At 53.1% G+C, this 13,545-nt stretch overlaps 1 long non-coding RNA gene across 1 annotated transcript in view; it reads right to left on the bottom strand.

The window, feature by feature from the left end:
- Positions 1–863: 863 nt before the first annotated feature.
- LOC307177639 overlaps positions 864–13,545 on the bottom strand; it is a 277,789-nt gene continuing 265,107 nt past the window's right edge. Inside the window, exon 3 of the long non-coding RNA XR_013825078.1 lies at positions 864–971. This is a non-coding gene — a long non-coding RNA (uncharacterized lncRNA). The remainder of the gene's footprint in view (positions 972–13,545) is intronic.

Raw genomic sequence — 13,545 nt, 5'->3', positions numbered from 1 at the left:
AGGGGAGCAGGAAACTGGGGTGAAGGGAACCCCATGCCCTATCCGGGCTCGGCAGCCACGGCTCTCGGAGAGTCTGGGAGAGAGTTTGGCCCCAGGCCCTCTTTTATATTTATTAACCCACTTTCTCTCTTGGCCTTCGGAGCAACGAGGAAACCTCAGCCAAGGCTATTAATAGGCCGAAGCCGTCCCAGGGGAGAACAACGAGCGCAGACCTACAGAACAGGCGCCAAGCATAATAGTTTCCCCAGTTGCCTAAATATAGGTTGTAGCCGCACCGGGGCCCTGACCGTGGTCTGTCCATTGCCACCCAGCCCTGCTCCCCGGGCAGAGCTTTCCGTCACCTGTGCCAGACCAGGCCCTGCCTGGAAAGGACCTGCTGCCACCCACATGTCCACCCCAGGTCAGACCTGGTGGGTGCCGCTAAGGAAGTGGGGGAGGGGTCCGCAAAATGACATGTAGTATAAATGATGCCTGTAAACAGCGTTTAATAAAAAGGCGGTGAGGGAATTTATGGGCAACCCAAGGATCGTTAAAATTATTTATCTACTTACCTCCCTCGCTGGCTGATCAGTCTATTAATTATCTATCATAGAGTCGCTGATTTGCATCTCAGTGAAAGGACAGGATGAGGGCAGGTGAAAAACACAGAGGGGTCCGGGAACCAAGTGGTGGGAACAGGTGTGGACCCTCCTCTCTACTGACCACAGCTCCCCAGCGGACACCCCTCCAGGCCACATTGCCGCCCATGGCTGTGCCCCCCACCCCTAGCCCCCCAGGCCTCCGAGATGCTCTGGGTTTGAGAACCAGGTCAGGTGGAGCAGAGTGTATGCCGGAAGACGGCATTACAGGAAGGGGGCACGCACCTGTTTGCAGATGGGCAGCTCCTGGGAGAGGGTCCCAGCCGAAGGGGCCTGCAGACTAGCTCGAGGGAAACGTGGGCAGAATCTTCCTCGGGCGGATCTGACTTAACCCTGCATTGAAAAGAGAAAACATGAGAACAAAACCATTTCAATCTCTGAATATCTGGAGTGCATCAGACACACGCTCTCCCGTGCTCTTGATTAAAAATATCACAGGACAGAGTGTCATGGGAACCGCATCCTTTGAACACGGTGAGGAGAAAACATTAGGCTGGGGGGAGTTATAACAGGGAGTTATAATGAGGCGTCCCCGCTTACCACCTCAAGGCAGCAGATGCTCCCAGCTATGCGGCTCCCCTGTAGTGAGACTCACCATAATGGACGGGTCCCTGGAATGCGAGGAGATGGGGGCAATAGGCCATGGGGTCTGGCTGGCAATGGGCAGACTGATGGTAGCATGGCCCATTGTCACCCATTCCCAACTCAGGCCCCAACTCTTTGCTCAGGTCAACAGAGCTGGGTTGGGGATAAATTATCAGCATCACCCCATTACCAGTTGGGGTTCCCCAGCACCAGGCTAGATTCCAGGTGTGTGGGGCTGACCAGGGGCTGCAGCTGGTGCTGACCTTGCAGTTTATCTAGACATTTAACCTCTCTCGTCAAAACCTATAGGGCTCGCCACAACCAGCTTTGGGAGCCAATTCCTTGAAACAAATATCTTTTCTCCCTTCCTTCCTTTCCTCCTCCCTCCCTCCCTTCCTTCATTCCTTCCTTCCTACCTATCTCTACATGATATCTACCATCTATCTATAGCTACAAGATATATCTTCACGTAGCTGTAGATAGATACATACATGCATATGTAGGTAGATAGATACATAGATCATATTGATTCCATTTTTCTGGAGAACACTGTCTGATTCAGGTTCTTTATCTTGCACTGCAAGAGACTGACCCTGTCCCCTCACAGAACCAGAAATGTCACTGCCTCTGCCCCCATGCTCCACCCAGCAAGCAGTTCCCACTCTCAGGGAAGGAGCTGTGCCCCTGCAGTGACATCGAAGCAGGAGGGAGAAGGAGGCAGCGAGGGTCTAGCCGTCTGCTTGGGAACGAGCCAGGAACGACCTGGCCCTCGTGAGTCTCTGAAGTGACACCCCAGCCCCAGCCCCTGCTTCTGCCGGGGCCTCAAAATCCATCCCTGCCGTCAGAGCCAGGCTCCCTGCATTTGCAGGACAGTCGTCTCCATGCCCCCCTCCTCTGTGCATCCACCCAGCTGCCCTCTCTTCCCCTGCCTGACGATGGCTCCTCAATTCTGATGATGTATCAATAACTGCAAAGCAAAATGCCACAGTTAGCAGCACTACTGTACTGTAACTAATCGTTTTTGGAATCGATTCGCAGGGTTGAGTGTGCGCAGCGAGGTGGGCCCACGTCCCCAAGGCCGCTGCAGCCCCCGGGAATTAGGCACACCAGGAAAAGTCCCAAGAGACAAAGAAGCGGGGCGGGAAAGGAAGGGAAGAAGGAGACCAGGAAAAGAGCAGCTTTTTCAAAAGATGAGAACTGGAGATTCTCAGCTGTAATACAGAGAACAAGGGGAAGCAAGCTGGACCCCGACTCGGGGCTGAGTGAGGACGTGGAGGGCGACAGAATCCTTCCTGGGATGGGGACAGACCCCCTACCTCCAACCCCCGGTCCCACGCAGCCCACAAACCTCAGGCCTGGAAACTCCTCCAAGCATATGAAGACCTCAGGGGTCCCTAGGGCTCATGTACTTAAAAGATTTCATTGCCTTAATAAACTGTGTTGTCGCCTCTGCCAGGTCAATCTTGGGCCGAGCACAGGAGAGGACTCGGGGGGTGCTCTGGGGCTGCTTCAGCCTCCCCGGGGAGGGGAGATCGGGCAGGAGGGAAGGACAGGGGCTCAGGCAGGGCCATATCTCTGATCATCAAGACTCTCAGAACCTTCTTCCTGCCGTAACACGTGAACCCTTCCTGAGATCCTAGAGGGAAACTGAGGCACGGAACCCTTGAAGAGCTCCTCAGCCCCAACCGCTCAAGGCGCACAACTTGCATATTGGCACGCCTTGGACTCAGGTGAGCCCAGGGAACCTGGAGCCTGGAGCCTGGCTTGTGACTGCCACACTGTGCTTGCTCTTGCTACAGTGGCCGCTGGGTGACTCGGTTTCCCATCTGCGATGTGAGCTCGCAGCAGTTAAAACAGCTGCCCCCTCTTGCACAGCACCCCTGCCCCCCCCGCCCCGGGGCAGGACCATCAAAGGAGGCAGGACAAGTGGGGCCACATAACAGGGGCTAGTTTAGGAAAGTGCCAGAGAGGGGACAGGGGCCTCTGTGCACTTCCTGAGCACGAGTCCCAGGATGGAGCATTAGTGGATCCAGTGCCCTGGGTTCCACGCATCAGTCATTCACTCATTCATTTAGCCATGACACCCTGGTCCTGTTTACCTTACCTCTTCCCACCCCAGATCCCCAGCAAATTCCCAGGCTGGACCCCAGGGGCTCAAGTCAGAGCTGGGCTGTCTGGGTGTGGAAGGGGCAGAGAGCCCCAGGCAGGGGGTCCTGACAGTGGAAAATGGGAAAGGTCCAGTGACACCCTCAGAGCAGCGAGGGAGGGAGGGCGTGTCGTCTAGTCTCTTCCTGCAGATAAAGTGCCAAGGCCAGGGCAACTTGGCCTGAGGTCTGCTGTTTACTTCACTTGCCCAGAGACTCTGCTTCCCACTGGCAATCCCTGGGGGCCCCTGTGGCTGCAGCATGCCCCCTGGAGAAGTGGGTGCTTGAGCCCAGGTCTTGATCCACAAGATGCTCCTTGGACTAGCGGACACCCCTGCCAATTCTCCTACCTCTGGGAGCTACCCTGAGGCCAAATGTAAACATCTCCAGACCTCTGTTCATCCTCGCCTGCATCTCCACCCCTCTCCCGGGATTGCTTTGAGGGTCCGAGGGTCTGTATTCCGGCCTGCCCGGGCCTGAAGGCTCAGCAGCCAAAGAGACTTAGAGGGCAGGGAGGGGTCAAGGCCCTACACAGGCTGCTCAGCGTTTTGGCCGGGGAGGTCAGGGGTCATGATCACTCCTGAAGTGGGGTGCAGGCATTGGGGGCCTAACAAGGAGTCCAGACATTGGCAAATGGTTTTCTTAATTTTTTTTAATAAGTAGAACAGTTTCAGGTTTTGCCTTAAATCTTTCCGGGGTACAGACTGCTTTCCCAAGTGGGAGAGTAGAGGGTGGAGTAATCCACAGTTCCCCAGGAGTATGCAGAACCCCAAGCCTGCCAATAAACAGGAAAGGTGTGCAAGAATTGGGAGATTCAGAGTAAAGTAAGCTGCCACCTCAGCTCTCATGTGGACAAAAGGAGACGCGACTAGCAATCTCAGTGAGGGTGGAGGAGACGGCTGGGGGAGCACAGGCAGGTCCAGACAGTTGGAGAGCTGTGGGCAGGATCTGGAACATTCTAAGACCAGCCACTCACAGACCACTCACAGGTACCATCTCCAGTGCAAGAGGAGATGGGCACAGAGACCCACGCCGTGGCATCCTCCGCGATAGCAACATTTTCCAAACAACTGGAATGTTCATAAAGGACAGAGTGGATAAAGATGAAGCAGTAAATTCCTAAGACAGATTTCTACACAACAGATAAAAGGAGTAGATCAGAAATGCATGGAGGAGCTGCAAAAACACAAAGCTGAAAGAAGCAAGTTGCAGAAAGATGTCACGTGCGTGCACTTTAAAAAGACATACAGGGACTTCCCTGGTGGTCCAGTGGTAAAGAATTCGCCTTCCAATGCAGGGGACGCGGGTTCAATCCCTGGTCGGGGAACTAAGATCCCACATGTTGCGGGGCAACTAAGCCCGCACGCCACAACTACTGAGCTCGCACACCTCAACTAGAGAGCCTGCTTGCCACAATTACAGAGCCCACGTGCTCTGGAGCTTGCGCGCCACAACTAGAGAAGTTAAAACCCGCACACCACAACTAGAGAGAAGCCCGAGCGCCACAACTAGAGAGAAACCTCCACGTTGCAATGAAGACCTATCACAGCCGAAAAAAAAAAAAAAAAAGACACAGAATTATGATCTATTTATTGTTCATGGTTACATGTGTGCAAGTGTGTCTTCAAGGGACAAAAATGATGGACACAAAGTCGACGCTCAGAGCTACCTCTGGGTGTCTGTATGTCGGGGGGATTGAGGCTGGGAATGCAGAGGGGACTTGACCTCCATCTATAATGCTTCATTTCTTTCTTTTTTTTTAAACTATGCAGTATAACTAAATGTTAACCACTGTTAATTGCAGGTAGGAAAATATTATATTTTACCTTAATTAGCATATCTCCAAAAAACTTTTGAGACAAGCATGGTTAGATTATAAGCCCCTTGAGAGAGTGAGAGACCCTGATGACGTGTATGGTCACTCAGCCGGTAGCGCGGTGTTTTTCACCCTCAGTGACTCAGTAGAATTCCTCGGCCTGGATGGCGGAACAGATGAATGGCGCAAGTGGCAGTGACTCTGGAAGGGTCAGATCTGCCCTTTCCACTCTCCCTCCATTTAAAGGACAATAAGGTAGTCTAGAGTTGTTTCTTCAACTGCCCACTGAGGTTTTCTTTAGACACCACCAGCCTAAGTAGGCAGGAAGCAGAAGGTGCTGCATTCTAAACGAGGGTCCTGGGTGTGGGGACGTTAAGTCCCCAAATGTTCTGGAGTCTAGACCATCCGTGTTTCCGAGAACTCGAGCTCTCACATTCCTCTCCCCCAAAAATGCAAGGGGAGGGCACAGAGCCTGGAGATCCAGCGGCCAACTTCTGAGCAGAGCTTCCCCACACTGAGAAGGGTGCCATGAGGTCCTGGACGCTCAGAGGGCTTCTCCCGCTCCTTGGCAAGCAAACGTCTTCAAGCAGACAAGGAACCCAGAGTGACACAAGAGGGGTCAGCAGGGTGGCTGTTCTGTTATGAGGGGCCAAGTCTGCAAGAGAGCTGGAGGCAGGCCAGTCCATGGCCAGAAACCCATTCGAGACGATTTCCCCCAAGAGCTGCCATGTGTCATCCACCGGGCTGCACATGCACCCTTGCCCGTCCTCCAGGGCTGGTATGCCATGGAGGGCAGGTGCGTACGGGGCTTGAGTGTGCCACGGTGGGCAGATGTGCCCCCGGCTCTGGCTTTGATCGTACACGGTTCCACTTACAAGCTAGTAAAAGCTGCATGATCGAATTCCAGGTCATTACTCAAGGAAAGGGACCCCTCTGTGGTCACCAGCGATAGTTTCGAACCAATTAAAATAAGCCTGGCGTTTCTGCGGGCTGCTGCCGTGCTCGCCACCCCCGAGGTTTTGGAGAGCCCATGCTCGCAATGAGCAGATGCACGAAATGTTAATGGAGACGCTTAAATGCCACGTCGAGGGGATTCTGGTAAATAAGGCCACATGGAAGAGGTTGGGGAAGAAGTCTCCTGAGCTAACCCTGGAGGAAACTTCAATAAAAACGAGATTGGATTGAAAACAATTCACTCTGCAAGGGATGGGTCTGCTGGCAGAGCTGGGAGGGGTCTTCGGGGGAGGAAAACTATTTTATTTCCCATTAGTTCCCCTTTGCACGTGTATGTGACCCCTGCCGACAGCAGCAAAATCTGCCAGGGGGACAGCACCCACTGAGCAGGCTGGGAGAACCAGGGTGTAATGTGCCGGGCTGGGGCACAGAGGGGCAGGCAGTGGTTTAGTGAAGGTGGAGGGTTGGGGGGCTGGAAGACAGCTGCAGGGGCGGCGGTGTCTTGGGGCTGAGAAGGCAGAAAGGCTTTACCGAGGCCTCGGCTTGTGCGGGGGTCACGCTATCTGGCAGCTGCTCCGAGCTCTGTTGGGTCCTGTTTCAGGAAGATCAAATGTCACCCATGAGACAAATGGATAAGGTTCCAGAGAACATTGCCCAGCACCCAGGTCAGCAAGTAGATGGAGCCTGGTAAGCAGCCCAAGCTGCTACTGTGTCGCTCAGTGTAAACTCGGGGTCAGCCCTGAGTCAGGGGCAACCCCATTGGGCCGAGACTTTGGTTGCTACCTTGGCTCCCAGCTAAGACTGTCTACTGCTCAAAGTTCTGCCTGATGCAGTTGAAGGACCCCCAAAACAAGAAAAGGAAAAGACGTCACCAGGCCAAACAGAGACTCAAGGAGTGCGGGCTGGGTGAAGTGCGCCACACCCCAAGGCCACCACGGTCTCCCCGGCACGCCTGCTTCTGTCAGTCCAGCTTTACAACCAGAATGACAAACCCTGTTCCAGCTAGGGTTGCCAGATTTAGCAAATTAAATTCCTGGACGACGAGTTAAATTTTAAATTTCAGATAAACAACAAATTATGTATTACACTTTTTTTTAGTATAAGTATGTATGATGCAATATTTGGGACACACTTATACTATCAATCATTCATTGTTTATGTGAAATTAGAATTTAACAAGGTATCCTGTATTTTTACTTGGAAACACTAGCTTCCAGCTGTCTGACTGCCCAGCCTAAATACACACACACACACACACACACACACACACACACACACACACACACACACTGACATACATGCACACACAGGCACGCACACACATGCACATGTATACCCGCACATCCTTCAAAAAAAGAAAGGAGCTAACACTTCACAAGGATCAACTGCCTGCCTGGTGCTTCCCCTCTGTTCTCTCCTTGAGCCCTCCTCCCATCCGCCTCCCTACCCCCCCACAGCTGCCCCATCATTCAGACAAAGAGACTGGGACACTGGGATTGTCACTCGTCCAAGGCCGCATGGTCAGCAGGCAGCGGGGCTGAAACTGCAGACCCTGGTCATTCTCATTCCAAAGTCTGCACTCTTTCCACTAAACCAGACCCAATGCGTCATATTTTAGATGTTTATCTCCAAACAAAATGGCCATAAGGAAGTTGCTATTGATTCTGCAGTCAAGCCAGTGCACAGCATTTGAGGTCTCGGCTTAGGCCCACGCCAAGCTCTGACATCTGAAGATGCCGTTACAACCCTGGGAGGCCCCTGGTGGGGAACTCACCCAGGACGGGGTGTGGGTGAGCACACCTGGCTTCCTTTCAGAGGGCTGGTGGTTTGGGTCTATCCGGAGAGCTCTGCTGGCAATCCCAGCCCCAGCAAGTATGGAAAGAAACATTGGTGTGTGTGGCAGAGCATTCTAGAAAAGAGGATCTCTCCCCTGGATACCGAGGAGGGGACAAAACTTGTGCCTTCCTGGGCTGAAAAGATAGACCTGAGACTGTCTGCAAATTGGCAAGGTGTCCCTGCATGCTTGACTTCCCCTTATCAACTAGTTGCTTCCCAGGTAACCAGTAAGTGGTTCTGAACCTTGCTATGTGGTTGGAATTGCAATCCTTTAAAGAAAGAAAAAGAAGAAGAATTGCAATCTTTGATGAGGCCAAGGTGAGTCACAGGGCAGCCCAGGTAGATGAGAGACAGGGAAAGAGATTAGATCTGGCTGACAAATCTTGCCCTTTACAAGACAGTTATCACACCACACACTAACTCCCAAGTCTTAATCACTTGGTTTCATGATAATTTCCTGAGAATGAAAGTTAAGCTTTACCACTTTGTCATATCTAGAAATAATTTTTCCCCCTCCTCCTTTAAAAACAATTGTCTCATGGATTGGAAAAACCTCCAGCACATCATTAGTCAGTCCCCCTCCTGTGAACTGCTTGCCTACTATTGGCAAAGTTTATGAGAGACAGAAGGTCCTATCTGAGAGCTGTCAGCCAGCTCCTTGTAAGGACTAATTCCTGTCATGAGTGAAAGAAAAGCATTCTGGGCCTGAAGATCTGGGTGGTCCAGGTGTTATTTGCTTACCCAGTGGCCAAGAAGAAACCCAGCATGGGGTTGAGGAGGCCACAAGAAAGAGGAGGAGACCGTCGTGGGTCATCCAAAACTCCAACCCAGAGGACACCACCAATCACATGTTAAAATCCAGAAAACAGAACTGCAAGGGCAAACGAGACAGGCTCTACCTGAAAAGTACAGCCAATGCCTCCTGCTTTCGTATCCACGATTAGCACCTTCACCCCTTCCAGTTTCCCTTCTCAGTAATGCAGTCAAGAGGCAGTCAGAGTACTAATATTGTGATGTTTTTATTATTTGCCTGATGGAGTTTTATTGGAAAAATTTGTGTCAAGTGTTGCATCTTGAGATTTCCCTTGTAAGGAGGGAAGGTGTAGGGGGTCGGAGGAGGCAGCTGCCACTGGATTTTGGCTCTTCTGGGGACAGCCCCCTGTAAGGAGCTGGTTTAATTATAGGCAGGTGGTTGTTTTTTTTACATGACCTACTTCCCAGATGGTTTTCCCTGCATTTCATTTCTACCACAAAGTTTGGGCATACTGGAGCCAGAAAGGAAGAACCGTCAAACCTGTGTTACCCCAAAAAAGGAGGGAACCTGGGAGCCTGGCGGGCCTCAGCAGAAGGCAAAAGACGAAACAGGTAAGAGGCTGGAAGTGAGAGAGGCAGGTGAGGGAGAAAGAGCAACAGGGAGGCTCTTCCTGGCCACTCAGAAGATACACGGCAACCTCCCTGTGCAAAATGCCTGGCTGCCAGAGCAGCAATCACCCAGGAGGGCTCTGCCCGGTTTCTGGGTACAAAGTTGAAGATCAGCTGGTTGGAGGGCCCGGGGCAAATGACTGTCAAGAGCAGCCTGGGCTGGCTGGTATGTCCTGTGGTGCTGGACCATTCAGGTGGCCTGTGGCTCCTGAGATGTGGGAAATTTCCCACAAGGCTGTGGTGGGTTTGCTGTCTGACCACTGCAAATGTGGCCTCTGGGGGGTGGTGGCTGGGATTCACTCCCCCACAGAGCCCTCTTGGTGCTGACTCTGACCCAAAGCCACAAGAAAAAGAGGCGCTGCTGGCAGCCCAGCCCGTCAGCAGAATCAGGGCCCCATTTGCCCCAGCTGGCAGCAGGACCCCAGATCTTCCTGCTTGGAGAACAGACTTGACAATGCTCACTCAGTCATTCTCCTACCTTCAGGCAGAACCCTCTTTGACTGTCTTCATCATGAGAATTGGTACAATTTTTAAATGCTTCCCAGTAAGGAGCTCCCCATGCCCTGTCTCCCTTGGCAAACCAACCCCACTGCCAGAGAAAGTCCTTCCTCTGATCTATCCCAAATCCTGCACAATGAACCCTGAGTTCACTCCCCACATCTTACCCTTGGTGGGTTTGGCGAACAGCAGCTTGCCGCTCTCTGCTGAGTTGCCAATAGAGCCTTCGACATGAAAATACTGCACCTCACAGCTGTGAGCTCTGCCTGCCTGTTCTGTGCATATCTGTCTTTCCTCCTAAAATCCTGGAGCGGAATTGCTACTGTTTGCAGCTGGAATGGCTCCGAGGAGCCGCCCCGCTTCTCTGTGTCACAGCATGGCTCTTGCCAGCACTAATAGGTAAGTGGAAAATGGATTCCTCACGGTCCTGGGAAGCCACCTTCTCGGCACGTTCAGGGAATTTGGCACGTTCTGCCAGGAGCCCCCATTACAGCACCATCTGGTCCTAGATGTAACTGGTGACACAGCTGGGGGAGGCCATCTCCAGAGGCACTAGGGTCCCCGGAGAGGAAGCCCTCACAGGCCAGCAGTGCCACTGCCAATATCCAGGTGCCATGAAACACCACGCATAGATTTGATTCATGGCCTTTGTTTTTCAGATTCAAATGAGCTGAAGAAACAGGTGGGCTTAAAACTTATCGTGCTCAAATGAGGTGCTGGAGCTCAGGGCACAGATGGACCCCGTCATCTTCTAAAGGCGCATCCCCACCTACAAAGGTCCAGGGACCTCAGGGGCCCACCTCACGTTCTCCCTGTGTGAAACGCCAACTCAACGTCAGGGAAAGAAAAACACAAAACCAAGAGGCTCTCTTGGTACTGCAGCAGGTCTTAGGGAGGTCACGGTCACTAAGCCAAAGCTCGGGCCCCTGCCTCCTCTGGACCCCAGCCAGACACACCCCTGCAGCCAAGCCAGCACACAAAGGCACTTCAAGGCAAGAGGTAGAAACTTCCATGCCTACTTTTCCCATGGAGAGTAGGTGAGTAAGTTCTCATCAGAAATGTGCTGTGTGTGGGCCCTGCCTTGGCCCGTGTGCTCACGGAGAAGACACGTCAGGCAGACGGAGGGAGAGAGAGAGGCGAGAAGGAAAAACAGAGTTATGAGTATTTTCCAGGTGCAGAGAACCCAAGCGGTGAAGACTAGAGGATGCCAAAGGCTTTAGGAATCTACGTTCTAATTCAGGAGCCAGAACTTACCTTCGTGACTTACTCAACTTTGTATACGTGTCTACAATTATTAAAAAAATGCAAAAGGTGACACAGAAGAATGTCGGCGTAAGGAAAGAAGAGGTGGGTACAGGTAGAGAGATACCAGGGGATATGCTGGCAAGGATGGTTTCCAGGTGTGCCTCAGAAGTAATGATAAATACGGGGGAGGAGAAGAGAGGGCACCCGACCAAGAAAACGAGAGGGAGAGGGAGAGCGTTTTCACAGAGCCACTGCCGTGAAGCTAAGGCAGGCAGGTATGGTCTCACCGAGACTGCAAAGCTGAAGGGCTGGCGGAACATCAATTCATTCAATGAGCTGGCACGGGCAGCGTGCCCAGGCACAGTTCCCAGCACAGAGCCTGGCACCCAGCAAGCTCTTAATAAAAGTTAGTTCGCTTTCCCACGTGGAGCGGAACCGACTAGGGGCAGTGGATGGAAGAGCTAAGGACCTGGCTTCTAAGTGAAACTTGTTTTCCCGGGAATGATGAAATGCATGTCATGCTGTGTCGAAAGGCAACGGCAGGTGAGCGTGATGCCCAAGGGTTGGGATGGAAAGGAGACGGGTCCAGGTAAGCACCCACTGAGACGAGCATCCCTAAGCACAGTCCACGGGTCTCAAAGCCCCGAGTGCACCTGTGTACACACATGCATCTTCTGGAGAGAGAATATCCAGGGTTGTCTTTGGGTCCTTAGAGGGGGTCTGGGACGCTTTGTGAGTTAACCGGCAGTGCTGTGTTTCCAAAGTCCTTTGCCTGGAAGCCCCCTTCCCAGCTCCAGCAATTGCAAAGCACTCAGGGAAGCATATGAGACTGGCTGGCACTGGGTGTGGACAACTGGCCCCATGCTCACTTGTCGCTCACTTGTCGAAGCCATTAGTTTGAAAGTAAGAAACAAGGTGGGGGTGGGGGAGGGGAGGCGGTAGTGTGCTGGAGGGCGGGAAGTTGGGGCTGGGAACCAGGCAAGGCTGAGTTCCATTTCCTGCCCTACCTTCCCTGAATGTGGGGCTTGGGCAAAGCTGTCAGGCTCCCTAAACCACGGGGCCATAGGTGTCAAACAGGGATTCTTGTCATTCCCATCCCATTGTCATTGGGACTGGAAAGAATGTGTGTGAAAGACACAGAACACTGGTGTGTAACAATGGAAGATGGTGATATCAAGATCTTGGTAAGAGAAATATTGGACCAGGACTTTTCAAAGAGGGTCCACAGGCATGGAGAGTCGATTCCAGGAGACAGCATTTCTTAGTACTTGGGTTAAGTCATTGCTGCAGCACAGATGAGGGACAGTGCCTCTCCCACTATCACCACTGACCCCAGGGCAGGTTTCCCTGGGATGGAGATCTGAGAGCTGTTTGCTAGGTGTCAACCATATCATCAATTGAGGTTTTAAACCCCTCTCCTAGTCCAGCACGTCGAGTGATGGTGAGGGCAGCACATTTTGCAGCCAAGAAAAGAGCCTGTAATGGCAGCTGCGAGGCCACCAACAGACACTGGCACCCTGTGGCTGCATGTGCCCACCCACCTGGACCCCCTCTCCAAGCCTCCCTGTCCTGGGAGTTCACACTGCATCGTCTTCCTGCACTTGATGTTGCCAGGATTGCAGACGAAGCAGTGCCCCTACTCAGTGCTCTTCTGCCCTGGCCAGAGACGACGGCTTGCTGAGAGCTGGTGAGAGAGGCGCATTCAGCCCGTGGCCGGTGGTGCACGGAATGATGCACCAGCGTGAGCCCAAGCCAGGCTTCATTAGTGCACAGATGCATACAGCGAAGGGAGGCCAATGTTCGGACAGTTTGCTGTGGAGCTGGCGAGGCAGGATGAGAACTCAGGACCTGGCATTTGCAGGCTATTTGCAAATCTTCAGGTGCCCATTTCTAGGAAGAGCTGAATCACTCAAGTGCCTCTGTGGGAGCTGAGGGGAGAGGAAGCCCACTTCTCACTGAGCCCCTCACAGGCAGGATGCTGCTTGCCACAGTGACATAGCTGGCCCCTCTGCTGCGTCCTTCTACCTGCCATGCCACCCACGCCATGCCATCCAAGTATGTGGGGCAAGCCCGGGGACTGATGGGTGGGGGGGTCCCTCTCTGGACCTCCCCTTGGCAATTCCCCCTGGCAGCCCTCACCTCCCGCCTGCTGGGGGCAGCCCGTCTGGTGGTGGGCAGGCAGCTGATGCTGGCAGATATCTGGCCTGTGCCCTCAGCTCTGTGCTCTGAAAGCCTCCCCCCACCCGGAGTTCAGAGGGTCTGGGTGGATGGAGGAAGGGAGGCCCTTGGAGAGAGTCAGGGCTGTGGAGAGGGGAGAGCAGGCAGACTTCCTGCTGCCACACAGCTATAACGCACCACCTGGCAGAGCGAGTCCGGCACCTGAAGGGGGCAGACGCTCATTCATCAC

The sequence above is a fragment of the Stenella coeruleoalba genome (assembly GCF_951394435.1).
Source record: "Stenella coeruleoalba genome assembly, chromosome: 19".
NCBI lineage: Eukaryota > Metazoa > Chordata > Mammalia > Artiodactyla > Delphinidae > Stenella > Stenella coeruleoalba.
Note: the sequence above shows the minus strand (reverse complement) of the source record. Positions and strands in the feature narration are given on the sequence as shown.